This window comes from Helianthus annuus, chromosome 8 (genome assembly GCF_002127325.2).
Source record: "Helianthus annuus cultivar XRQ/B chromosome 8, HanXRQr2.0-SUNRISE, whole genome shotgun sequence".
NCBI lineage: Eukaryota > Viridiplantae > Streptophyta > Magnoliopsida > Asterales > Asteraceae > Helianthus > Helianthus annuus.
Window position 1 is genome coordinate 45406789 of NC_035440.2, and position 26232 is coordinate 45433020.

A 26232-nucleotide genomic window follows, 5' to 3' on the forward strand; every position below is an offset into this window, starting at 1 on the left:
ACGTGGCATGGAGGGATTTTATAAAAGGGCACTTGTGTAATTTGACATTTTATTTTATTTTTGGAATTTTGTCTCTCATTAACTAACAATGCATAAGATTATGGAAACTGTTTCTCCATGATTTTCTGAATGATGGTTTCGAAACATAGTAAGACGTGAACGGCACAAAAGACGAATTAAACTTACTTAAAATGGGTGACCGAGTAGCATCTGAAGATAACCTGTGTTTGTTTTATTGATGTCGATGTTCTCATCTACCCATCGGGCCCACGTTGCAAGCGCCCTTTTCTATACATCCAGAACCTTGAGCCTCGGGTACACATGATCACCTTCTTGGTAATAATTTTCTCTGTAAATTAAAAAAAAGTAGCAGATTAATACAGTTGTGTTTTAGAAGGAGGATTTCTTAACGCTGTGTTTTACCATTCATGCTGGTAATGATGGAGGATTTCTTAACATTGTGTTTTAATAGCAGGCATTCAGGCTGGTAACGCTGGATGATTTCTTGACATTGTGTTTAATAGCAAGCAGATTAATACCGTTGTGTTTTAGCATTCATGCTGATAATGCTGGAGGATTTCTTGACGATGTGTTTTACCATTCATGCTGGTAATGTTGGAGGATTTCTTGACATTGTGTTTTAACAACAAGTAGATTAATATAGTTGTGTTTTAGCATTCTTGTTGGTAATGCTGGAGGATTTCTTGATGTTGTGTTTTACCATCTATGCTGGTAATGCTGGAGGATTTCTTGATATTGTGTTTTAACAGCAAGCCGATTAATACAGTTGTGTTTTAGCATTCATGTTGGTAGTGCTGGAGGATTTCTTGACGCTGTGTTTTACCATCCATGCTAGTAATGCCGGAGGATTTCTTGACATTGTGTTTTAACAGCAAGCAGATTAATACAGTTGTGTTTTAGCATTCATGTTGGTAATGCTGGAGGATTTCTTAACGCGGTGTTTTACCATTCATGCTGGTAATGCTGGAGGATTTCTTAACGCGGTGTTTTACCATCCATGCTGGTAATGCTGGAGGATTTCTTGACATTGTGTTTTAACAGCAAGCAGATTAATACCGTTAGTAATGCTGGAGGATTTCTTGACGCCATGTTTTACCATCCATGCTGGTAATGCTAGAGGATTTCTTGACATGTGTTTTAACAGCAAGCAACTTAATACCGTTGTGTTTTAGCATTCATGCTGGTAATGCTGGAGGATTTCTTGACGCTGTGTTTTACCATTCATGCTGGTACGATGTGTGACATTTGTCACGGTGTGTTTTCTTGATGTTGTGTTTCTTCATGAAGGATAGAAAGAAGAGAGAGAGAGAGAGAGAGAGAAGAGAGAAAGGGAGAGAGATAGAGAGAGAAAATCGCAAGAAATGTGGGGTGGTTTATGGAATGACAGTTATTTCCATATTTAAAACAAGCTAAATGACATATCTACCCCTGATTAATTAAATAATCCTATTTTTAATAAACACATATTACCAAAATGCCACCAAGATGAGCTCAACCATTAAACACACCCATTTGATGGCCCAGATCGCTTCCTAGACTTTCTAGGAAAAACACACTTTACGCAGGATCCCCACTCTGGTTACATATGTGTATATTAACAAGATATAGTATATTATGTATGCACACGAATAGATTCATATAAAAGTTATAAAATTAATGAAAATGAAACAAGTCAAATTTATGCAAAAATAAATAACTTGATCACATATTCAAAAAAAGTTAATACCCAATCTCAGAGAAAATTTTCAATATTTATTGAAAATTATTAAAAGTTAAAAGCAATATATTATGATATTTATATTTACGGATAATAAAAGAAAAACAATATTCAAGTTGAAATTAAAACAAAATCTATGGGTAAAGAAATGAGTGGTACGAATATTTGGAAAATTAAATAATTTGTAAACAGAATATTCCAAAAAACACATTGGAAAAAAATAACAGTTTTGTCTTTTTCATCTTCTTGCGTGATAACAATACCTGCAATATTCATTAATCAACTTCAACATATGAGCTGAAGATCTAGAATTATAATGTCATAATCCATGGTAGTCTACCAAAATTTAAAGCCCTTCAATTTCTTATAATTAAAATAATGAAAAAATAATTAAAAATGAGAGAGAGAGAGAGAGAGAGTTAAAAGATGAGAAAATTAAGTGATATTAATTAAACACACTTGGATATTGTCAATCATACCCTTTTAATCTAAAAAATGATCAAGGGCCAAGATTAGTTTACTAAGTTCATTCTCAAGAAGTTGTTCACACTTGAACCAAATACTATATATATATATATATATATATATATATATATATATATATATATATATATATAGAGAGAGAGAGAGAGAGAGGGCCGCTTAAATGAAAGCCACCCCTAGTTGCGAGAACCACGAGAACCACTCTCCACCAATCAGATAATGGCACCCAAAAGGGTAATACAATCATTTAATCAAAACCATGAAATCATCTCTCTCCTCTTTAAATCTCTTTTTAAAGTCATTTCAATTTCTTTGTCTTCAAATCAAATCATCTCTCTCTCCTCTTTATAGATTTGTGTTATTTTGTAAAAAGGTTTTTTTTTAAATTGTAAAAAAGTTTTTGTAAAAAAAGTTTAAAACCGTGTAAAAAGTTTTCGTAAAAAATGTAAAAAATTTTAAAAACGTGTGTAAAAAAAGGTTAAAACCTTAAAAAAAGTTTTCGTATAATTTTTTGTCCTTAGTAAAAGAGTTTTTATAAATTTTTTTTAATGTTTGGTGAAAAAGTTTTTTTTTTTTTAAGTTTATAACCGTAAAAAAAGTTTTCGTAAAAAAACGTAAAAAAGTTTAAAAAACGTGTATGTAAAAAAAAGTCGTTGTAAAAAAAGGTTAAAACCGTAAAAAAAATTTCGTATAATTTTTTGTTCTTTGTTAAAAAGATTTTGTTAAAAAGCTTTTTGTAAAATAAAAGTCTAAAAACGTAAAAAAAAAATTCATAAAAAAAGTTTAAAACCGTAAAAAAAGTTTAAAAACGTGTGTGTAAAAAACGGCGCGTAAATACAGGGCGAAAAAAACATGGCGTAAAAAAGGCGCGTAAAAAACGGCACGTAAAAAACGGGGTGTAAAAAACGGCTCGTAAAAACGGGGCGTGAAAAATGGCTCGTAAAAAAAAACGGGTGATAAAACGACGCGTAAATACGGGGGCGTAAAACGACGCATAAAATCAGGCGTAAAAACGGCGCGTAAAAGCGGGGCATAAAAACGGCGCTTAAAAAACGAGGCGTAAAAAATGGCTCTTAAACAAACCGGCTCGTAAAAAAGTTTTTTGTAAAAAAATTCCTGACGAAAATTGTTTTTTGTAAAAAAATCAGATTTTAAAATGTTTTTTTAATTAAAAAATATGATTATGATAAAAAACAATTAATTTAATAAGACAAAAATGTAATAAAAAACAATATATACAATAAGACAAAACAAGCAAATTTACTAAACTGCCCTTTTAACATTAAAATATTAAAAACATAATAAGATAAAATAATTTAATATTGTTTTTATAACTTCTAATCTCATCCATCCATCTTCAAAGATCAATGGTTGGAAAGCGGTTCTCGTGGTCCTCTTAACTAGGGGTGGTTTTCATTTTAGCTGCTCTATATATATATATATATATATATATATATATATATATATATATATATATATAGGATAGGAGTTGGCCAGAAAGTCCAAATTTCCTAAAAAGTGTAAAAAGTCATAAAACACCATAATGTCAACCATAAAACACACCAAAAATCCACAAATAAATATGATGAAGATTACTTAAACATTATGTATGTGGGTTTTGTGTTGTGTTTTAGATGTTAAGGCTCTGATTGTGGAATGACAAATATTATTGTGTTTTATGTTGTTTAGCATTGTGTGTTTTATATTCATAGTTCTACGATGGTGTGTTTGAAGTTTTTATGGACTATTAGAGTTTGAATATGGTGTTTTAGTAATATTCATTCTATTATTTGTGAGTTTTAGGTGTGTTTTATGCCTGAAATTATTGTGTTTTATGACTTTTTACACTTTTTAGGAAAAACACACTTTCCGTAGGATCCCCACTCTATATATATAGGGGACCGCTAGAATGAGAACCACCCCGAGTTGTAAGAACCGCGAGAACCACACCATCCGGGTCGCCGTTTACCATGATTTTTTTTACAACTAGATGTGTGTATTATAAACACATCCGTAAAAAAAAAAAAATTTAAACGCCGCGCCCGAGGGGGTAGTTTTTTACACCACAAGTTTGGTGTTTTTCTTTTTTCTTCTTTTTACACCAAACTTGTGGTGTAAAAAACTATACCCTCGGGCGCGGCGTTTAAAATTTTTTTTACGGCTGTGTTTATAATACACACATCTAGTTGTAAAAAAAATCGTGGTAAACGGCGACCCGGATGGTGTGGTTCTCGCGGTTCTTACAACTCGGGGTGGTTCTCATTTTAGCGCAATTATATATATATATATATATATATATATATATATAGGGGATGGATCATGAGAAAACTAGTTAAAATGAGAAAACCAAAAAACTAACTAAAAAAACCTAAAAAAATACCAAAAAAATACCAAAAATATATTTTTTTTTACAATTTTTTAAAGAAAAATCGCTACTTTTTATGTATGGAAAAAAATTTTCAAATTTTTTTTTTGTTGTACTGCATATGTGCACTAATACGGAAAGCCTAAACCACTTAACCCACCCCCCACCGACACCCCCCAAAAACCTAAACCCCCCCCCCACCCCCACCCCCCAAAAACCTAAATTCACCCTCCCACCAAAAGCCTAACCCGCCCCCCCCCCAAAAAAAAAAAAAAAAAAAAAAAAAAAGCCTAAACCCCCCACCCCAACCCCCCAAAAACCTAAAACTAAACCCGAAAAAAACCTAAACACCCCAACCCCCCCCCCCCCCCCCCACCGAAAAAAAAACCTAAACCCCCCCTCCCCCCACACCCAAAAACCTAATCCTAATCCTAAAACTCCAAAAAAACTAACCCTAAAAGCTAAACTAGACTCAAAAAGTTAATTTTAAGCATCTAATGCAATTGTAGTACATGTTATATTGCACATGTGCACTACTATAATAATAGTGTTGAAAACAAGACGACACCATAAATCTTTTCTTATGTCATAAAAATATGCTGGAATATACTTGAATGAAAGATAAGAAAATTTGTGATCTTATGGTGCCATTTTTGTTTTAAAATGATAATGTATGGAGAAATGGGAAATGTTTGAAAAGTTATATATTTTTTTTTTTTCCAATTTTACCTCTCCTTCATTAAAAGTCCCCCCTCCTTCATTAAAAGTCTCCCTCCCCCTCCTTTTTAGTGGATTTTTGTTAGTTTTCTAGTTTTCTCATTTATATCTAGTTCTCATGATCCTCTCCCTATATATATATATATCTATACTATATTAATAAGCATATCCAAAGGACTTCTTAAGGTCATATAAATTCCCTTAAAACACCCTTAATGCTTCATGTACAACCCTCTAAAGCACAATATTCATTACATTTCCAACAATACCCTTTTCTTTTTGGGCGGCCAAATCTCAATCAAATTTTGAATTCCCGCTCACTACCAACCGCATTCCCATATGTACTATTATCAAAACCTAAAAGCAGATCCTTTCCATCTTCACGTTCCTGCTCTCATTTCTCTCACCTCCTCCGAGTTCTCTTTCATTTTGTAAGAAACCCTAAACTGCAAAATTGTGTCATTGTAGTATGAAAATTAGATGCTAGATCTGGAACAGATTTGGGTTTGCAGAGAGAACAAACTCCCTTTGGATCCTGCTGTTGTTGCTTCTGCTGTTGATGCTGTTGATTATATCTCATCTGAAAATCTTAAACCCATTCGGATCCGGTTGTTAAGTTTAAGGTAAATATGCTTGTTTTTGTGGTTGTTTCAATACCCATTTGGGTTTTTATGTGTTTTGGTTGTTTATGTTATGAAATCGTAGTTTAAACCCTAAACAGTAAACCATAAAAACGCATTTGTGATTTTCAAGAGAGTAGATCTTTTTTCAGGAACCCTGTTTTAGGAATTTTTGGAATTGAAAACTTTTGTGTGATATTTTCATTACCCATTTGTGATTTTGTGTATGTTGATAATTATCTCATCTAAAATTGTAATCTAAACCCTAAACCCTAAAAATGCGTCTATGATTTTCAAGAAAGTTGATCTTTTTCAGGAACCCTAATTGGTTTTTTTTTTTTTTTTTGGAATTGATAACTTTTGAATGATTTCTTCATTACCCATTTGTGATTTTGTGTATTTTGGTTTTATCACCTGAAAATCTCGGACCTTTTTTTCTGATCTTGAAGTTAAGTTTAAGGTAAACATATGTCTTGGTTTCTTGAAATAGCACATGTTTATCAAGATTCTTGTTCAACTTTGGAAGATTCTTACTTTTCATGTATTCTGATTAAAAAAATTCTGATTTTTGTGTATTTTGATTATTATATCATCTGAAAATCCAAACCCTTTTATGATCATGGTTTCTAGAAATAACACATGTTTATCATGATTCTTGCTCCGCTTTGGGGCATTTATACTTTTTATATATTCTGATTCAAATTTTTTTTTTATTTTCGGGAACTCAGAGTCTAATGGAAGGACTGGAGTCAAAGGACTGGCTAAAGATTTGCGATTCGTTGAACGATGTGAGTCAAAGGACTGGCTAAAGATTTGTGTCAGAATGGGTCATTCGAAGGTACAATCATTTTGGTTTGGGTCAAAACAAGTTCTGCAAATGGCATACCTACCAACAGGATTAAAATCTTGATTAGAAAACCTTACTTTTCTTATTTGAAATAAAGATATTGGAAAGAACTCAAATGAAAAATCAAATTCAAAATTGTATCACACTTATTTTGTTTTCTGTTTAATGGCTATGATGCAAACTGATAGGTTAATGGTGTTTTTAGATTGATCCTGATCTTGCAGTCCGGTCCATTCTTTCTTGACCACAATAATTGAATTTATAAACTAAAATGGGTCATGTTTGTTTAAATAAAATAAAGCAAAGTATCATGTAGGACCCATAATATCATGTCTGCGTTACCGGTAGCTGAAAAGTTACCAGGAAAAGACCGTTTGATTGGTCGAAAATGTTCATACGGGCGTTAGTGGTGTCTCGATAGTGTGTTAGTAGTGGTGTTTGTATAGCATTGTTCCTCATTTTAAGATAGTTTTCTGAATCGTCATGATTGACTTGTATCTCGGATCGACCCACTTGTATGTTGTTCGAGATGGGAGTGCTTTCAGAGGCAGTTGCGGGAAATGCTTCATCATAGTGATGATGTAAAGGGAAGTGAAATAAGGAGCCAAGTGCCTCGCTTTTATGCTATCCAAAACGATTTAGTTTATTAAATAAAAATGATTTGGGATGTTATATGCATTAAAACACACTTTGTATGACTTTTGACCAGTTTCCTTTTTTTTTTCCGCTTAAGAAGAAGCAGGTCGAACGCTTTCTTGCTTAAAAAGACACAGGTCGAATGCATTTTTGATTAAAAAGAACCGGGTCGGATGCATTTTCGCTTAAAAAGAAGCAGCTCGAATGGCTGGTGAGAATCTTTAGTTTTTGTTTTATTTTTGATAGGTAAAACATGCAAAAAAAAAAAGATAATATATAGCTTAAAAAATGGGTCGAATTCTTTTTTGCTTAATAAGAAACGGGTTGAATGCTTTATTGCTAAAAAGAAGCGGGTCGAATGCTTTATCGCTAAAAAAGAAGCGGGTCGAATGCTTTTTCGCTTAAAAAGAAACGAGTCGAATGCTTTACCGCTTAAAAAGAAGCACGTTTGCCTACTAGAAATCGGCATTTCTGATCTAGATGCACCTGGAAAGCCATTTTACAATACAAACGCTACAGGTACTCTTATCGAAGAACTAAAAAGACTCATCGAGACTACATATGATAGGAGGTTAGATTGAGATAATATCAAACATAAATGGAATTAATATATTCTGTAGTTATCTATATTACCAATACATTGGGTTAATTTTCTGTTGTTCTGACACGTATGTTTATTTATGTGTAGGCTGAGCTTAAACCTGGTGGATTTTTTGTTTTGAAAGAAAACCTTGCAAGATCTGGTAAGTTTTCTTTGTGTGACCTCTGTTTATGTTACCTCCTTCTTAATGTATATTCCCTTGTACATTCTTGCCCTTAAAGTTAATATAACAGTTTTCTTGATTAGTCGTAAAAAGAACTATATATTATTTCCTAGAGGAAAATGTCATTTTCGTCCCTGAGTTTTGGACAGTTTTGCGACTTTCATCCAAGGGTTTGTTTTTTCGCATTTGGATCCAAAAGGTGTTAAATCTTGCCATTTTCACCTGGATCGTTAACACCATCTATTTTTCTCCGTTAGGTCAAAGGTATTTCCGTCTTTTTTGTTAACTCAAAGGGCAATTCAGTCTTTTTCACTCTATGTAAAAGACGGAATACCCTTGAAAAAGACTGAATTGCCCTTTAAGTTAACAAAAAAGACAGAAATACCCCTAACTTAACCGAGAAAAATGGAAAGATTTTAAATTTTTTGGATCTAGGTGTGAAAAAACAAACCTTTGGATGAAAGTCGCAAAACAGGCTAAACCTCTGGGACAAAAATGACATTTATCTCTATTTCCTCTTAATAGTCACTTGTCAATATTGTTTTTCATACCTCATTAAAACTTATGATTATTTTTTTTCTCACTTATCGTTTTCAAAATTTTTGTGGTTTGGTTGACAGATGGGAAGAGTACCGGGGATATGGACGGGTATGTCGGCTTTCAGGCTGTTTTAAGGCGATCTTAAAATTGTTTGGTAGCAGATCTCGCAAAACAATTCATGCAACTCGTTCGGCACCACTTGGATTCAGTCACAAGCCCGTATTCTCAAGTTTGCTATGAGACCGATCTCTCATATGGGCCAGGCCCAAACTCTACTTTCAGATACCATACATCTGCTACTTCAGCATACCTCGAGTTATCAGATCAAGAAAAAATACCTCCAGAAAATAATAATAACAATAGGATCAGGAAAAGACATCGGGAAGGCTTTTAAAATCCGTAGGAGAAGCTTCGATGACGGTTCCTGAGACACCGTCACCTGATCAACCGCGTGACGGAAGTTTTGTTATAAAAAAGGAACATGGAAACATCATTGAAGGTGGAGCGAGAAAACGGCATCATAGGATGCATAACAATAACAACCAAGTGTTGAGTAATGTTAGTCAAAACGGTTCGCAAGCGGGGTCAACTTATAGTGAGATATGCTCATTGGCTGCACAACATTTTGGGCGTATACGTGAAGTTTTAGTCGAACGAAGTGTAACTTCAGCTTTGAATTCAGGTTTTCTAACCCCATAGTATGTTTTATCATTTTTCTTTTTTAAATCAATTTATATCCTGTCACATTTTCGACTTATGATCTGCGTGTTATGTTTTTGTTACAGCCGTGAACGTCTTATGGTAGCATTGGGACTGGAATTATTTACTGTAAATGATGAGAAATTTATGGATATGTTTGTTGCCCCTGGAGCGATTGACATTCTTCAGAATGAACAACAGTCTCTTCATAAGCGTCAGAAGATACTACACTCTTGTTTGACTGAATTTAAGTCGGTCGCAAGATCCCTTTGACTGAATTAAGTCAGTGACAGTGAAGTGGAAGCCAATTCACTTGAGTTATACGAGGAACCGTTTTGTGAAGCTGATAGATATGATTTATGGTCTGCGTGCAAGTTGAGTACATGCGTGTGTATGTTTTTGTCATAAGCTTTGCTAGAGGAAGCTGATAGATGTGATTTATGGTCTGCGTGCAAGTTGAGTACATCAGATTGCTCCCGGACACAACTCAAGAGACTTTACGGTCATTGGTGCTGATGTGTAATTTTCCCTAACTTGAATATTTATTCTTGTTTTTAAAGCAAAGTTATAGATGTTCTCATTAAAGCTAACAAATTTGCTTTAAAAGTTTTCGCCAACAAAATTTTAGCTGCTTGGCTACAAGAAAGACATACATTTTCACTTTAAAAAGTCAAACAAAGCATCATCCATTCCAAAAAAATTAGATGGTATTCGGTAACAAAAATGAGTGTAGTTTTTTTTAAATGGTTTTGAATTATTAGAAATGTATCAGTTTTGAAACTGAATGCAGCTCATTGGATTTGAAAAGTCAAACTGAATGCGGGCTATTGCCAAAGTAATCTGTGAGTGGTTTTACGAAAGAAACACAGCTCAATTGATTGATCACCGGCATATATTGCCTCGACACTGCTAATCATGTCTTAACATACGATTAATGGATGAAAATGTGTTCCCTAAAACTATGTTATTTGATAAACAATATTGTTGGTCTTATATATGTCACCTAAAACTATGTCATTCTGTAAAAACTATGCATATAGGAACTATGTAATTTCTCTCAATATCTATAAATGTAATGCATTTTAAAAAGTTAAATTTTTTTAATGCATAAGGTCCATTTGGGTAAATTAGTTTTTTAAACACTAATTACACTTTAATTCTCTCATCTTTAACCAAATTATAGATAACCAATAGTAGTTACACTTTACCCCACTTTTAAAAAAAATTAACTTTCTCCATGATTTTGGTGCAAGCAAATTTTGAATTTGAGCCAAAACATGTCGTACTTCATGTTCGTACATAGAGACATACCCAATAATTATTAAGCATCGCCGGTCAAAGCAAGTCTAGGCCGGTCAACATGTTTATCAAGGAACTTGGGTGCATTTCAATATTATAAACCGGTGATGCGGGAAGGTGTATACTCACACCCGAACCCTTTAGTTGACTATTATAAATGTTATTACGTATTAGTATTGGGTGACATGTGTGGGACGTAACGAGCTTAACAGACCGAATTAACACTTTTATGCGTCATTGCTAACTCCTTCGATTCATAAGGAGCTTAACAAACCAAATTCTTTTGGAACACTGTGACACGTGTAGACATAACGAGCTAAACAGACAAAACATAAGGAGCTTAATAAACCGAACTAACCCATATTCTTTTGGTTCCGGGTTTGGTGATGAAATTTATAATGGAATCTACAATGATAGAAGCGTGAACCGAATAAGTACATTGTTGGATATTCTTAATCACCCAACAAACCTCTAAAATTTTCAAGCTTTAGAGTGTGGCGTTGCAATATGTTGCCTTCCCGCATCGCGCAGATGTCAGTGTTTTCTATTTTCAAATGTTATTTACATAGTTAACACCCCCCTCCCCCCCCCCCCCCCCCCCCCCCCGCGGTTGAAAACATCAAGCTTCGCCATTGCCGAAGGCCTCAATGTAATTGATGATACAATTCATCATTCAAAACCGTTTATTTACCCACAATGTTAAAACCCCTCATAACATAACTAGAATCACACAATTTTCTTTGTTTTCTCTTGAAGCCGGTAACCGGCCTTTACACAATAACCACCAAACGCCATCACGAAACCACCAATCGCCATCACGAAACCACCAATCGCCGTACACTGCTGATTCTCCGTCGCTGAAGAAGGCCGCAACCAACCCTCAAGTTCTGCTACACTGCCACCATCGTCGTCGCACGCCACATCTGAAACTACATCCCCATACATAACCTTAAACTCACCAACCTAAGTGATATGTTTCCCGCCGCATCGCGCGGGTAAACGACTAGTATATATATATATATATATATATATATATATATATATATATATATGTATTAGGAGTTGGGTGGAAAGTGGGTTTTTCCTAGAAAGTCTAGGAAGCAATCAGAATGCGATATGTGGCATTGAAGATTTTTAACTAGAAGGGCAATTGTGTACTTTCACATTCTATTTTTATTTTTGGAATTTATCTTCATTAACTAACTATCCATGTCCATATTTTGTAACCGTTTTTCTCCATGATTTTCTGAATAATTTGTTTTCGAAATCTAAACCAATCGCATATTCCATTGTTCAGAAGATTACTGGAAATTATCAGCATGTTCTTGGTGCTATGTTTTAACAGTTTACAAGGCTAAAGTCAATTTTTTTTATAGATCCCACAATATAAAGATGGTAAAACAAAGGGTATGAATCTGCTTGCTGTTAAAACATAACTATATGAATCTGAATGCTAAAACACAACTGTATGAATCTGCTTGCTGTTAAAATACAACTGTATGAATCTGAATACTAAAACACAACTGTATGAATCTGCTTACTGTTAAAACACAACTGTATGAATCTGAATGCTAAAACACAACTGTAATGAATCTGCTTGCTGTTAAAACACAACTGTATGACTCTGAATGCTAAAACACAACTGTATGAATCTGCTTGTTGTTAAAACACAACTGTATGAATATGCTTGCTGTTAAAACACAACTATATGAATCTGAATGCTAAAACACAACTGTATGAATCTGCTTGCTGTTAAAACACAACTGTATAATCTGAATGCTAAAACACAACTGTATGAATCTGCTTGCTGCTAAAACACAAATGTATTAATTTGCTTTATGTTAAAACACATCGTCAAGAAAACGGAGATGATAAGAACAGTATTTGAATGGTGATGATGAACTCGAAGATGGTGGAGATGGAAAAGTGTTTTAATTTGATCCGGTGCTCTCCATCCTTTCTAAAGTTATCTTCTTCCATGATTATAGTTATTTTTGGTAGGGATTGGGGTTTCGAAGATGGGTTTGGAGAGAGAGAGAGGGAAAATCGCGTGAAATTAGGGACTGGGTTTGACTGACGGTTATCTAATTGATTTAAAACACGATATATTGACAAAATTGCCTCTAGTCTTTTAAAACAATGAATTAAATTAACTAAAATATTACAAGATTGCTGTTGACTTCATCTTAACCATTAAACACACCAATTGGATGGCCCAAATCGCTTCCTAGACTTTCTAGGAAAAACACACTTTCCGCAGGATCCCTACTCTCTCTCTCTCTCTCTCTATATATATATATATATATATATATATATATATATATATATATATATATATATATATATATATATATAGTGAGAGAGAGAGAGAGAGTGGGTGAGGATCATTGCATAACACTAATTATTGCGAGAACAAAAATAACAGCTCTAAATCACAAAATTTTAGGATTTAAAGTTCATAACTTTTGAATTTTATGTTTCTTACATTCATATGTGTATTATATATACATAAAAAACTATATATTTTTACCTACACACAGCCTACATACATGTCACACCTCGGAAATTTATAAGGCAATTATTGATAATATTCTTGACAGTCCCTTACAGACCACAAGGTTTATGCCTTACGGATAGTAAGGTGTTTGAAACCATTGGCGCCTGAAGGTCCTTACAGACCGTAAGCCATTACCCCATTGGCTTACGGTCTGTAACGGGTGCGCTGGCTGTATGTGTAGACTGCATGGCAGCCCGCTGCAATTGACACCTCTCCCGCGAATTGCCACCATATCTCCCTGGTACTTAAACCTCATTAGACACTAATCAACACCAGAGAATCGTTGCCAACACTTGGCATGAACTTGTGAGCTTGGAGTAACTATAAATAGAGGTGCATTTGCACCATTTCAACTTGCTCATTTCAATTCCTTAACGTACGATGTACATGTACGAGATGAAATTACGCACTTTATAAAACTCAAAAACCCTATTAAGGTATGTTGAAAACTATGATCACACATGTCGAAAACCATAATCACGCATGAACATAATCACGCATGTACAAAATCAGAAATCATGCATGGGGTAAGAACCCTAATCACGCATGTTATAAAACTAATCACACATGTTATATTTTCCTAGCGTACGAAGCGTACGTTAACCCAGATTGTACAACAAAGCCATCCACATAATTAACTCCTATAGAACATGAATAATTGGAGGATTACACCAATCTTCTTTGGATGTGGAAGTAAAAAAAAAAACTAAATGAATTTCTCAACAGAACCAAAATACTAACCCTACTTAAAGGGTGTTTGGATTAACATACTAGAAACATTTACAAAAACAGTTTTCAACAGGGGCGAACCTACTATGCAGGTCTGTGGAGTGGTGGGTGCCCACCTTAAAAAACATATTTATTCACGCAAAAATTTCAATCGCACCTCTTAAAATACGCTAAAACCCTCATATTACCCCTAGAAAATAAATCCTAGGTTTGCCGCTACGGTTAAAATACATTAAAAACATGACGGAAAAACCCACAAGTTTGAAGATGAAATAAAGAGTAAATTACAAGTTTTGTCCTTTATGTATGTACTAAATTGCAGGCGGTGTCCTTTAACTTTAAAATTGACTGTTTTTGTCCTTAACGTATCAAAATCCTGCATGTTATGTCCTTTAGCCCTAACACAGTTAGATTTTTTGGTTAACTATGGTCATGTGCCTTGCACATGAGGGCATTCTTGTTAATTAAAAAAAACTGATATTCAAAGGCTATTGTCAAAATTAAAAAAAAAACATATAAACTTCTCTTTTTTCTCTCTCTCTCTTTTGGATCTGAAACCCTTCTCTCTTCTGGATCTATTCTCTCTCTCTCTAACATAACACAATTTGATGATTGGTGAAGGGTGGTTGTTGTGGTGGGTTAAGTGCGGCGGTTGGTGAAGGGTGGTTGCGGCGGCGCTGGGTGGTGGGTGAAGGGTGGTTGTGACGGCGCTGGATGGTGGGTGAAGGTTGGTTGTGGTGGTGGGTTGATGGCGACGGTGGATGAAGGGTGGTTGTGGTGGTGGGTTAGGGGCGGTGGTTGAAGGGTGGATGCGGCAGCGTTGGGTGGTGGGTGAAGGGCGGTTGAGGCAGCGGCTATGAACTTTGCAATTCGATCTCCAGGCATTATCATCGGCAAACTCTCACTATCTGTTATCATCATGATCCGGCAACTGAAAAGTTGAATACAAACAATGAGTCTGCGTTCACCAAACACAGCCACTTTGAAAGTATTTTCACTTTGAAAGTAATAATAAATTGAAACGAAGAAACATTATTAATGATCTTCTGATAATAATTATAATAGTAGATTGAACAAGATGTGAAGATATAACCTGCAAGGAGGTATGGAGGTGAGGGAGATGATGGAGAGAGGTGGTACTGGTAGTGCTAGAGAGAGAGTAGGAGGGAGAGAGAGAGCTATAATAATAAAATAATAATAATAATAATTTTTAATATTTTGTTTTCTTTTTTAAAATAATATTAAATAAATAGGTAAAAAGACTAAAATGCCCTTGTGTAATCTGATTTAACCAAAAAATCTAACTATGTTAGGGCTAAAGGACATAACATGCATGATTTTGAAACATTAAGGACAAAATCAGTCAATTTTAAAGTTAAAGGACACCGCCTGCAATTTGGTACATACATAAAGGACAAAACCTGTAATTTACTCTGAAATAAACCAATCATCCAGTTGGGGTTAAACAACCAATCTTATGTATTCTAATTTCTAACATACAACAAGAGATAGTTACCGACTTCATATGTTACCCGACCTTTATTATTGGAACAAAGAATGTTTTAAGATGACCAAAACTCCACATTGGAAAATCGATTTACATATGGGTTTTCATAGGATCTATGTCTTGGCTCTGACCCTGACTTTGACTTTGACTTTGGTGTTGTTCCAGGATCACATTACAGTTACTTAAGCTCTGTGAGTTTAGGAGACAATGATTCCATTTTTTTAATGATGAACAATCTCCAGCACCTACCGTAACACCAATTGTTAGAAAAAAGACAATTCTTCGCTAAGTGTCAACAAATTACTGTGTAAACTTCGACTCGTTCATTTAATGGACCGATCTGGGTTATGTTTTACTTCTAATAAGCCAAAAGAATGAGTTGAATAGGTCGAAAGTCTCCCAAGATGCCTTTTTTTAATGAAACCATCACAACTCATTTTATAATAAAAACTATATTAGGATTTATTTGGTTAATTATATTATTCAACCCTACTCGTAAATGGTAAAAAGTGTTGGTAGATTTATGTGCAAAGTAACATAAACTGAACTTGGAATATTGAAGTCATACCAACAAATAGGGGTGTTCATAAGCCGTTGAAACCTACCGAACCCCCTATCCCGAAGGAAGTTGGCCTGTTTGAGATCCGAACGGTAAAGTTTAGATGATTTTAACGGTTCCTTTAAGTTTGGAACTTAGAACTGACTGTGTAAACCTTTATCATTTATATGTTTATTTTTCATTTTTCATTTTCGGAAGATGTAGTTCGGTATAACTATTATAATCATGAACTATCTTCACCATTCTAAAATTTAAATACAAACTAATGATATGTAGAAAAAAAAACTGGTTTAAATCATAAAACCGCCAAAATCGAACTATTAAACAACCAAATCAGCCAGTCCAGCTGATCGAGACCGAGGCCACACATCCGTATCAACAGACAGAAATACGAAAAATAAATTTATAATCAACTGACGTATCAACAGACAGAAATATGACAAATAAATTTATGAACAACTGACATAAATATGACAAAATCGAACTATTAAAGCCAAATCAGCCAGTCCAGAGCAGTGATGAGGCCTGGACAAGGTCTTGACCATGTAATTTAGAAAATGCTTCGCATGCCCATGGAATATGGCCATCTGCCAGCACCCTGCAGGCATTATCATAAACAAACAACTTTTAATGATCGAGTTTGCTATTGTTGTTTACTTTTTTGGGAGATAAAAGGACATTAAACCGTTGCTTTCTCACAAATGAGTTCCACAGATGCATCATCTGTTTCTCATCTTTAGAAACATCAACGAAGTCGTCGAGCATCTAATAAACATGAAAGATTATGTTAGCATCTCAGCTTCAAATTTCATTAGAGCAGCACACGACCCATGATTGTAAATATCATAAATATGAGGTCAGAGAAAAACATGACACACCCTTCAGTCCTCAAAACCAGCAACATCATCGTCAGCTTCATCTTCGCTGTCCCGCTCATCAGCAAACACTTGTTCTAACGCTATTGGCTTTTACAAAACACAAATAAGATGTAAGAGATAACTACATTGTTTATGGTGTATGCAAAACTTCTTTTACCAATAGAAAGAAAAAAAAAAAAAAACAAAAAGACTAGATTAAAGCTAATAAAGATGACAAGAGAGGACTATATTTGATAAAGCAAAAAATAAAATAGAAGTTATTAGTAGCAAGCGGGAACCTGAGCTCTATGAGAGTGAAAGAACTGTCGCTTCAGCAACAGGGCTCGACTGCAATAAATAAAATCACCAAGAAAAAAAAGAAGCAATAAATGGCTACGAATTTGAAATACACCATTCCTACATTATTCACTATCGTTTCACATTTAATGGTCAACAAAAATCAAAATGGTAATATGTAGTAAAGTGAGTTGCATAATTTAATCATGAACGATCTTCAGCACTTGTGGTAACACCAATTGAGTTGAAGTTGAATTTAAATTCGTTTTTCTAGAAATAAGCATAATAGATACATGTTCTTAAGACCATCCATATAGTAAAATCTAGTTTTAAATCATCATCCACTAACTTGGATAATCTAAACTAAACAAATATCATTTTTTTTAATTAATAGGTTTATAGCTCAGATTTTATCTATGTTTTTGGAGAAGTTTTCGTGAGATTTCTGAGTGTGATTAAAAGAGTGTGTATCTTTCAATCAATAGAAATCAAGGCTTATTTACGTGTTTGTAATCAATTACATTCGTCTATATAATTGTGTGTTGGATTCAGCACATTACACGTGTGACCTCGAGTGAATCGATACTTTAGGTGCACAGGCACTTACAGGTTGAAATCTGATGATAATTTCTTCAATTAAACAGAAACATAAGTCACCTATTATTGGTTAAGTATTTAATTTGGAAAACAATCAGCTACATTAAAGTTGAATTCAAATTTGTATTTTTTAGAAAAAAAGCAAAAAATCTATAAATCATCATCCTCCCCTTGAAAGATCTAAAGAAAACAAGTTTCATATTTTGTTTAGAGAAAACAAAAACTCTAACTAAGCATAGACAAGCTAACAACCAACACATGTGGTGATGTGGAGCAACATATCTAAAAGGTAGTTAAACTGAAATTTTAAAGTTTAACATTACCTTGTATGATTCTTCATTTTCCTGCTATGAACAGTCAACATGTTATAAACAACGAAAATATGTGTTCTCTCATTCCCTGCATGATGAAAAAGATTACAATTAATCATGGTACATTCGTAAAAAATAAAAGCCTTACGATAAGAATAAAAAAGAGATCTCTTCAGAATAATAACTCAAAACAATAAAGGAGAAAATAGAAGCAACGAAACAAGAATCAAATGTTTACCCTGAGATGACATTGGTTGTTTTCCTCTAAGATTGGCAACAAAGTGTTACCAATTGAGGTTGTCGAAGGCGGCGGCCGCAATGTAACTGTCAATCGTAGATAGGTTTGAAGAAATATCAAAAGAAGAATTAGGTTTTGTAATTACGCATGAAGTAGGGTTTGATATTTATAGATTTATATTATTGGACCTTTATTGGGCCTACGGAGACTTTTTCAGTTTAATAGAATACAAATACAATTAAAAAAACTAAAGTGCGGCTATTGCAATTTGTACCAACATTTGTACATCCACTACACAGAATATTTAACAGTAAACTATATCAAAGAATTCAAGATTATGATTCATAAAATCAAATTGCGTAGTAATATGCACATATGATATTTACTATCTCTTTTTTAAACAGGGCACACGAATTTTAGGGCCCAAAACCCTAACTTATTTTCTTATGAAAGTGGGTTTATCCTTCTACCTATCCCTAAGCCTAAGCTTCACATAAGCCTTGGCCGACTAGACGGATCCCCCTATGCGGTCTAACTTGAAGTTAGGGGGTGGGTTATGCTTATTTATCTGGTTATTAAGTCTAAATATTTTAATTATGTTTAAATTAAGGGTAATGGATTTTAAAAGCTATGAGAGTTTTAAGGTCTAATTCTTAAGTAGTGGAAATTTCTATGTTCGGTGCGCAACAGGAAACATATATGTATTACAAAAGAAAAATATTATTTACAATTGTTTAATTACACAATAGTTGTCTAATGTAATATACAATCACGTTCAGTCGGTATTGGTTTGGTTCGTTATGGTACTTGGTCGGTATTGTTTCAGTTCATTTCATTACGATACCGTTACTCAGTATAACAAAAAACATCAAATAGTATTCAGTATAATTTTGATAAAAATACTTTATTTTGAACACAAATCCATTTTCAATAACGAAAAATATATTGGAATGTGGACAAAATAAAATAAAAATAAACAAAACTGTGTATTTAGTTTTTTTCTTACAAGTTGACGAATGTGATCTTTAAGAGAAAAATCAAGTTAAAGGGAAAATGAAATTTTGAAAAAAAAGTGTTGTTAACACAATTCATGAAACGTCATGTGCCCGAGAATCTCAACTGTTTGGATTTACTTTTTGGCATGTAGTTCAAATCAAAACCTTCCATTCAAACATAAAGGAAAATTTTAGTAATTGCGTACCCAAATAAGAAAAAAAAAACATCTACATAAACATTAAAAATGGGTTGCCAATTGCCAGGGAGTCTCTACTGCAAACCATCCTTCACTTTGTCAACAAGCCTCAATTGAATACCAAACGCAAGTTGTTGTTGTTGTGCTGAGGGAGTTCTAGTTTAAATAAATAAAAAATATAAACTTTAACAAGCATTAAACACCAAATATTCACAGCGCATCACACAACTATATCACTCGTACAATCATAGCATTGTGTAAAACCGTAATATTCTTTAAAAATCATGAACACATCCATATAAAGTAAGCATACAGATTTTACTCTACATAGTTGATCAACCATCGTCAAAATATTAAGTCCCAGTAGGTGGCCCATATTACTACCCCATGGGTAACCCGCCTATACCATAGCCTCGTAGATAACTACCTATAAGAGATAATTATTGTAACACCCAAACCAATGGCGAAAACATCAGAGTGAGACCAAATGAGATTGCTTGATACTTCATAACATATTAGAAGTGACAATTATTTAAATAACAATATTTCATTTCATTTCTAATTCAAAAGTACAACATTTGGAAGGAAATTATAACATTTTGTTCATTAAATAATCAAACCAAAGGAAATACAAAACATAGAAATTAGCTGCATTTCTAAGCCACCCTAAGTAGATTTCTTCAAGCATCATCATACATTTCCTGCAACATGTATTAAAGTATAACAAAGAGGTTCTCAAATCCAACACAAAAGGTTGGCGAGAATACAAGTTTGGTTTTTACGTAGTATATAATAATGAGGTTCTCAAATCAAACATGGCATTTGTATACTAAGTTAAATTACATACCAGCATGCACAACCTAAGTGTCAAACCAAAAAATCCAATAGCATAATCTTGTCAACAAGTGAATAAGACCGTTTATGATTGAATACTTAACATAGACCACGAAAACGAACAGTGTGCTACTCCTATAGCGCTATACATGTTAAGGTTAGCTAGCAAAGTTAATGATAAGTAGTTGCATGATTGAATATCTAGCATGAATAACCTAAGCATATCAAATAGCATATTTGATGGATTTAGTGACTGTATAAGTTTGATTGTGTGTATGAGTGTGTTTGATTATGTCATACATATTACACCCCAGAAAGTGTAGGAAATGGGTCACAATTTTATTAATAAAACTAATAAAAAATAAAGATACTTCTCTTTAAACATTTGGGAAATTGTAGTACATGAATCGTGTACAAATTCAAACGAAAATAAATATGAACTACAACATATTTAATAAAATAATCGATTCAAACCAATATCTTCAAAAGATAAAGTATTCAACTTGATCTTTAACCGCGTCTACTTGTACGGTTCGTTGTGTTTTCAGTCCGTTGTGTAGGCTTCAACGAGGTCTTGAACCATGTCTTCTTGTACAATAATTTCCTACAAAAAGAACAAACAAATGTTGACGGTTGTGGCCGAGGCACATGTTCAACACGCTTCCCTTAAAACAGATTTCGCGCTTCTACTAAAGACGACACGTCTGTCTCCCAGGGTACAACAGCTGAAGCAGTTTATACTGCCGGAGAAGGCCACACGCCCGAGGTTACACCGGATAAAAGCATAGTGTTAGACCTTGTGGAAACTAAGAATAGAAATATAGTTGAATCATGTAGAGAAACTTATCTCTATATGTTCCCAACATATGGGTCATCAAGTACTTCTTCTTCAAGGACTCTTCATGCATATCTTTATGTCTTCTTCTTGTATTTTTACTCTTGAAGTTTTATCTACGAAAAACCCATCAAGTTAGGTACATAGCCTACTTTTAATACAAAAGACATGTGGTAGAGAAAAGTCTCACTTAATTAGAGATTAATTAGAGACATAAACTCTAATAAATTGACATAAAAACTCTACTGAAGAATTTAAGTTCCATATGAAGAGTCTAGTACTTAATTAGAGATTTATTAGAGACATAAACTCTAATAAAAACTAATAAATTGACATAAAAACTCTACTTAAGAGTTTATGTTCCATATGAATAGTCTAGTAAATAATTATAATTTCATTAAATTATAATCTCACTAAATTAATATCCATTCATAATATCTAAATTTCCAACAATCCCCCACTTAAATGGAGATTGATCAAAACATACAAAGTTTCCAATGGAACCTCGACAGTTGAGTATTGGCGGATAAGTAGGTGTCCCTTTGAACTTTCGGTTGTGAAGAATACTTAGCCTCCTAGCAGTTTGTAGTACGTGTGGGGCAATGGTCAGGTTCACTTCCACCTTTTCCACCTTCTTATCCTACTAATCCCGAGGACCCATAAATGGGTGGACCCTCTAATGTTGAACCAGCTATTGAGCCTCCTCAACAACCACCTTGGAGACTTCATAACCCTATTCCCACGTATCCAGACAGTCTGGATACGATCCTTCAAACACGACAGCACCAATGGATTTTAACTATCCGGCGCCGGCATACGACCCCTATATGCAGGCAGTTGTTCACAATGCACTTTATCCATCTCCATTCCCTCCCCATTCCCTCCTACCTATCCAAATGCTGGATATCCCAAATATGGGTACCGGTATCCTGTTGCTCCTCAATCGCAACCACAACCACCGCAATAACTCGAGGCTATTAATCAAGCCTTAGAAAGAGCGGAGCAGATTCAGCGTCAGGCTGAAAGGAATGAAAGGAGGACAAACAAGATCTTCAAGAAACATTCCAAGATAACCAAAGGAAAGAAGGATGAATGAAGATATGTATTTTATCTTTTAATGTAATTTTAAATTCCAAAAGTCCATGTTGGACATGTCATTATGTTTTATTTCCCTTCAAAGTCCCTATGTGGACAAGTATTGTAATTATATTTCAAAAAGTTCCTTTTAGGACAAGTATTGTAATTCCTTATTTCAATAATAACTTTGAATTATATTATATATTTGTTTCACCATCGTTCAAGTGATCATCTCGATTTTAATTTGAACTTTATCAATCTGCGCGAAAAAACACAAAGATCTTCTTAATGGTTTTTGACCAGCCATGTGGCAAAGCCTATATTTTTGGCAATGATAATTGGCAGTGTGGCAATGAGGAATCACACTGGCCTAATAAGTGGTGGACTATGTCCAAGCCTTATAACCTATATTGTCGAATGAGACCATGGCTAAAGATATATATATATATTATTATCAAACCATTAAGACACTCTTCCAATATTAACATTCGAAATAATGTTAATATTCCTGGTAGTGTGGCAATGAGGAATCACACTAGGCATCAAGGTGGTGGACTATGTCCAAGCCTTATAGCATATATGATCAATTGAGATCATGGCTAATAATATTAAGATCATCAATGCGATGGCCATATTATTTTTAACATTCAATGTAATGTTAAAAATGATTTGCCTACGGGCTACATTATATTGTCAATTGAGACAATGGCAGTTGTGGCCATATGGCCCCCTGTCCAAAGGTGGTGGACTATGTCCAATCCTTATAGCCACTTGATCGAATGAGATCGCGGCTCATTTTATTATCAAAAATTTTAATTGTCAAATGCGACAATAGCAGTTGTGACCTTATGGCACACTCACCCCAAAAGGTGGTGGACTATGTCCAATCCTCATAGCCTTTAATGAGACCGTGGCTAGTATTGTTTTATTAAACTCATTTAACATTTAATGTAATGTTAAAATCATAATTAGGCAATTGTGAGATTGTGCAAACCAGCCCAGAAGGTAAAGGATATATATATCCAAGCCTTATAGCTTATATGATCGAATGAGATCATGGCTAATGATACTATTATCAAGTCATCAAATTCGATGACCATTTATAATATTCAATATACATGATCCGCACGAGGGTCAAGGAAATAACCTTCAAGCCCTAATAGCTGCTGAAGTCCGCAAAGCCATGGAAAATTTTATGGCTAATTTTAAAGGATCGGGTTCAACCCATCCTAAGTCCAATCAATCCCACCATCTTCCACACATAAATCTGAAGGTTCACATTATTCCTCGAATGAGAGGAGTGAACCCAAACGTGTTGTCAAGGAGAAATCCCGTACTTTTAAAGATGGGTGCACATATAAGTATTTTGTGTCTTGTAAACCCCGAGACTTCATGTGGGAGAAAGGAGCCATCGATGCCATGAAATGGCTTGATGAAATGGAGACTGTCATAGACATCAGTGACTGTGCTGATAAAGACATTGTCAAGTATGTATCTCAGTCATTTATGGGTGATGCCCTGACATGGTGGAAGGCCATGATACAATCGACAAGGAAAATGTCCCTATACAATATGAAGTGGTCCAAATTTGTGGACCTGATTAAGGAAACTTACTGCCCTCCACATGAGGTTGAAAAAGTACAGTACGATTTCTTGACTCTCGCTACAAAGAATCTGGATTGTCAGAAATATGTGTCCGACTATAATTCTTTGTCAAGATTGGTTCCATATCTGATCACCCCGGAATCTAAGTGCATTCCGCGTTTTATCGGTGGTTTAACACTGGAAATAAAAGGCATGGTTAAAGCCTCTAAATCCACAACATTTAGATCTGTTGTGGATCTATATCTTCCCCTTACTCAGGATGAACTAAGGTTAAAGTCAATCAAAACTGAGACTGACGAAAAAAGGAAGCGAGATGATGACCACTTCCAGAAATCAAAGGAAGGTAAGTTTGGATTCAATAAGAACCAGCAAAGGTCTGATGAGAGACCAGTATGCAAAACTTGTGGTAAGCGACACCGGGGATAGTGTCGTACGGACCAGTAGTCAAAGCCATGTGGCATCTGCAAGAAGACTTGTCACAAGTCCCTGGATTGTAAGGACTTGAAGAATGAAGTATGCTACGGGTGTGGTGATAAGGGCCATATAAAGACCAATTGCCCTAAACAAACTACTAAGGGCAATGCAAAGCCTGGGGAGGCAAAGAAGTCCAATGCTTGAGCTTTCCAGCTAACTGCTAGAGAAGCAGTTAAGGATGAAAATGTCCTTACGGGTACTTTCCTCGTAAATGATTTTTTTGCTAGAGTTTTATTTGATTCTGGAGCCGATAAGAGCTTTGTTGATCATAAGTTTAGTAACCTACTAAACCTACCCCTAAGATCTTTAGATATTACGCATGAAGTTGAATTGGCTGATGGTAGTATAGAAATAGCCTCCACGATTCTTGATGGATGCGTTATATCCATTAAGAACGTTTCTATCCATGTTTATCTTTTGCCAATGAATTTGGCGGGTTCGATATAGTTTTAGGCATGGATTGGTTAACTCATAACCAAGCCCGTATTTCCTACGATAAGAAACTTATCGAGATTAAATCCCCAACTGGTGAAGTACTCACCATTCGTGGAGATCAACACTATGGATTGCCCGAGAAGGTGTCTTTGCTTAAAGCATCCAAGTGTTTGAAAAGAGGATGTGTCATCTACATGGCACAGGTGACGATTGATGAACCAAAGCCAAGGATTGAAGATATACTAGTTATCTCGACATATCCGGATGTATTTCTTGAAGATTTACCCGGTCTACCTCTGGAGAGGCAAGTCAAGTTTAGGATCGACAACTTTCTGGGAGCCACTCCTATAGTTAGAGCTTTATACCGATTAGCACCAACTGATATGGAGTTGAAGGCACAACTTGATGAGCTTTTGGAGAAGGGTTTTATTCAGCCAAGTTCATTGCCTTGGGGACCTCCCATACTGTTTGTTAAGAAGATAGACAGTTCAATGCGGATGTGCATTGACTATCGTGAGCTGAACATGCTAACGATCAAGAATTGTTATCCATTACCAAGGATCGATGATTTGTTCGACCAGTTGCAAGGAGCTAGTTATTTCTCGAAGATTGATTTGAGATCTAGATATCATCAACTAAAAGTTAGGAGCGAGGATGTTCCAAAAAATGACTTTCAGAACCAGATACGGCCACTATGAGTTCCTTGTGATGCCTTTTGGGCTCACAAATGCACCTGCAACATTCATGGATCATGAATAGAGTCTGCAAGCCGTATTTAGATAAGTTTGTCATTGTCTTTATAGATGACATACTTATCTATTCTCGTAATCAGAATGATCACGAGAAACATCTTAGATACATTCTTGATTTACTAAAGCAATAAAAGCTTTATGCAAAGTTCTTTAAGTGCAAGTTTTCGCTTAGAGAGGTCCAGTTTTTGGGACATATCATCAGTGAGCATGATATCCAAGTGGATCCTACCAAGATCGAAGCTATCATGAATTGGGAAGCACCCAAGAATCTATCTGAAGTTCGTAGTTTCTTAGGATTGGCTGGTAATTATAGAAGATTCAATGAGAACTTCTCTCGAATAGCCACTCCTTTGACTATGTTGACCCACAAGAATGTCAAGTTTAACTAGGGTCCCAAACAGAAAGAATCCTTTGAGATTCTGAAGCATAAATTGAGCGTTGCTCCTGTCTTAACCCCACTTGAGGGGATTGAAGACTTTGTTGTTTACTGTGATGCTTCACACACAGGTATGGGTTGTGTACTCATGCAAAGAAGCAAAATGATTGCATATGCATCACAACAACGTAAGGTGCACGAAAAGAATTACACCAGCCATGATTTGAAATTGGGTGTCGTTTTATTTGCACTTAAGTTATGGAGACACTATTTATATGGCACAAAGTGTATT

The 26232-nt window shown here is 34.8% G+C and overlaps 1 non-coding gene across 5 annotated transcripts; it reads left to right on the forward strand.

Annotated features, from left to right (window-relative positions):
* Positions 1 to 5653: 5653 nt before the first annotated feature.
* LOC110872798 lies at positions 5654 to 10011 on the forward strand. 5 transcript variants are annotated; one of them, XR_002554700.2, is made up of 7 exons: positions 5654 to 5926; positions 6652 to 6761; positions 7507 to 7617; positions 7926 to 7977; positions 8095 to 8149; positions 8791 to 9408; positions 9496 to 10011. It is a non-coding gene; the product is annotated as an uncharacterized LOC110872798 (transcript). The 5 variants fall into 5 exon arrangements; XR_002554698.2 differs by lacking the exon at positions 7926 to 7977 and having other exon boundaries at positions 5655 to 5926; positions 7504 to 7617; XR_002554697.2 differs by lacking the exon at positions 7926 to 7977 and having other exon boundaries at positions 5655 to 5926.
* The last annotated feature ends 16221 nt before the right edge of the window (positions 10012 to 26232 follow it).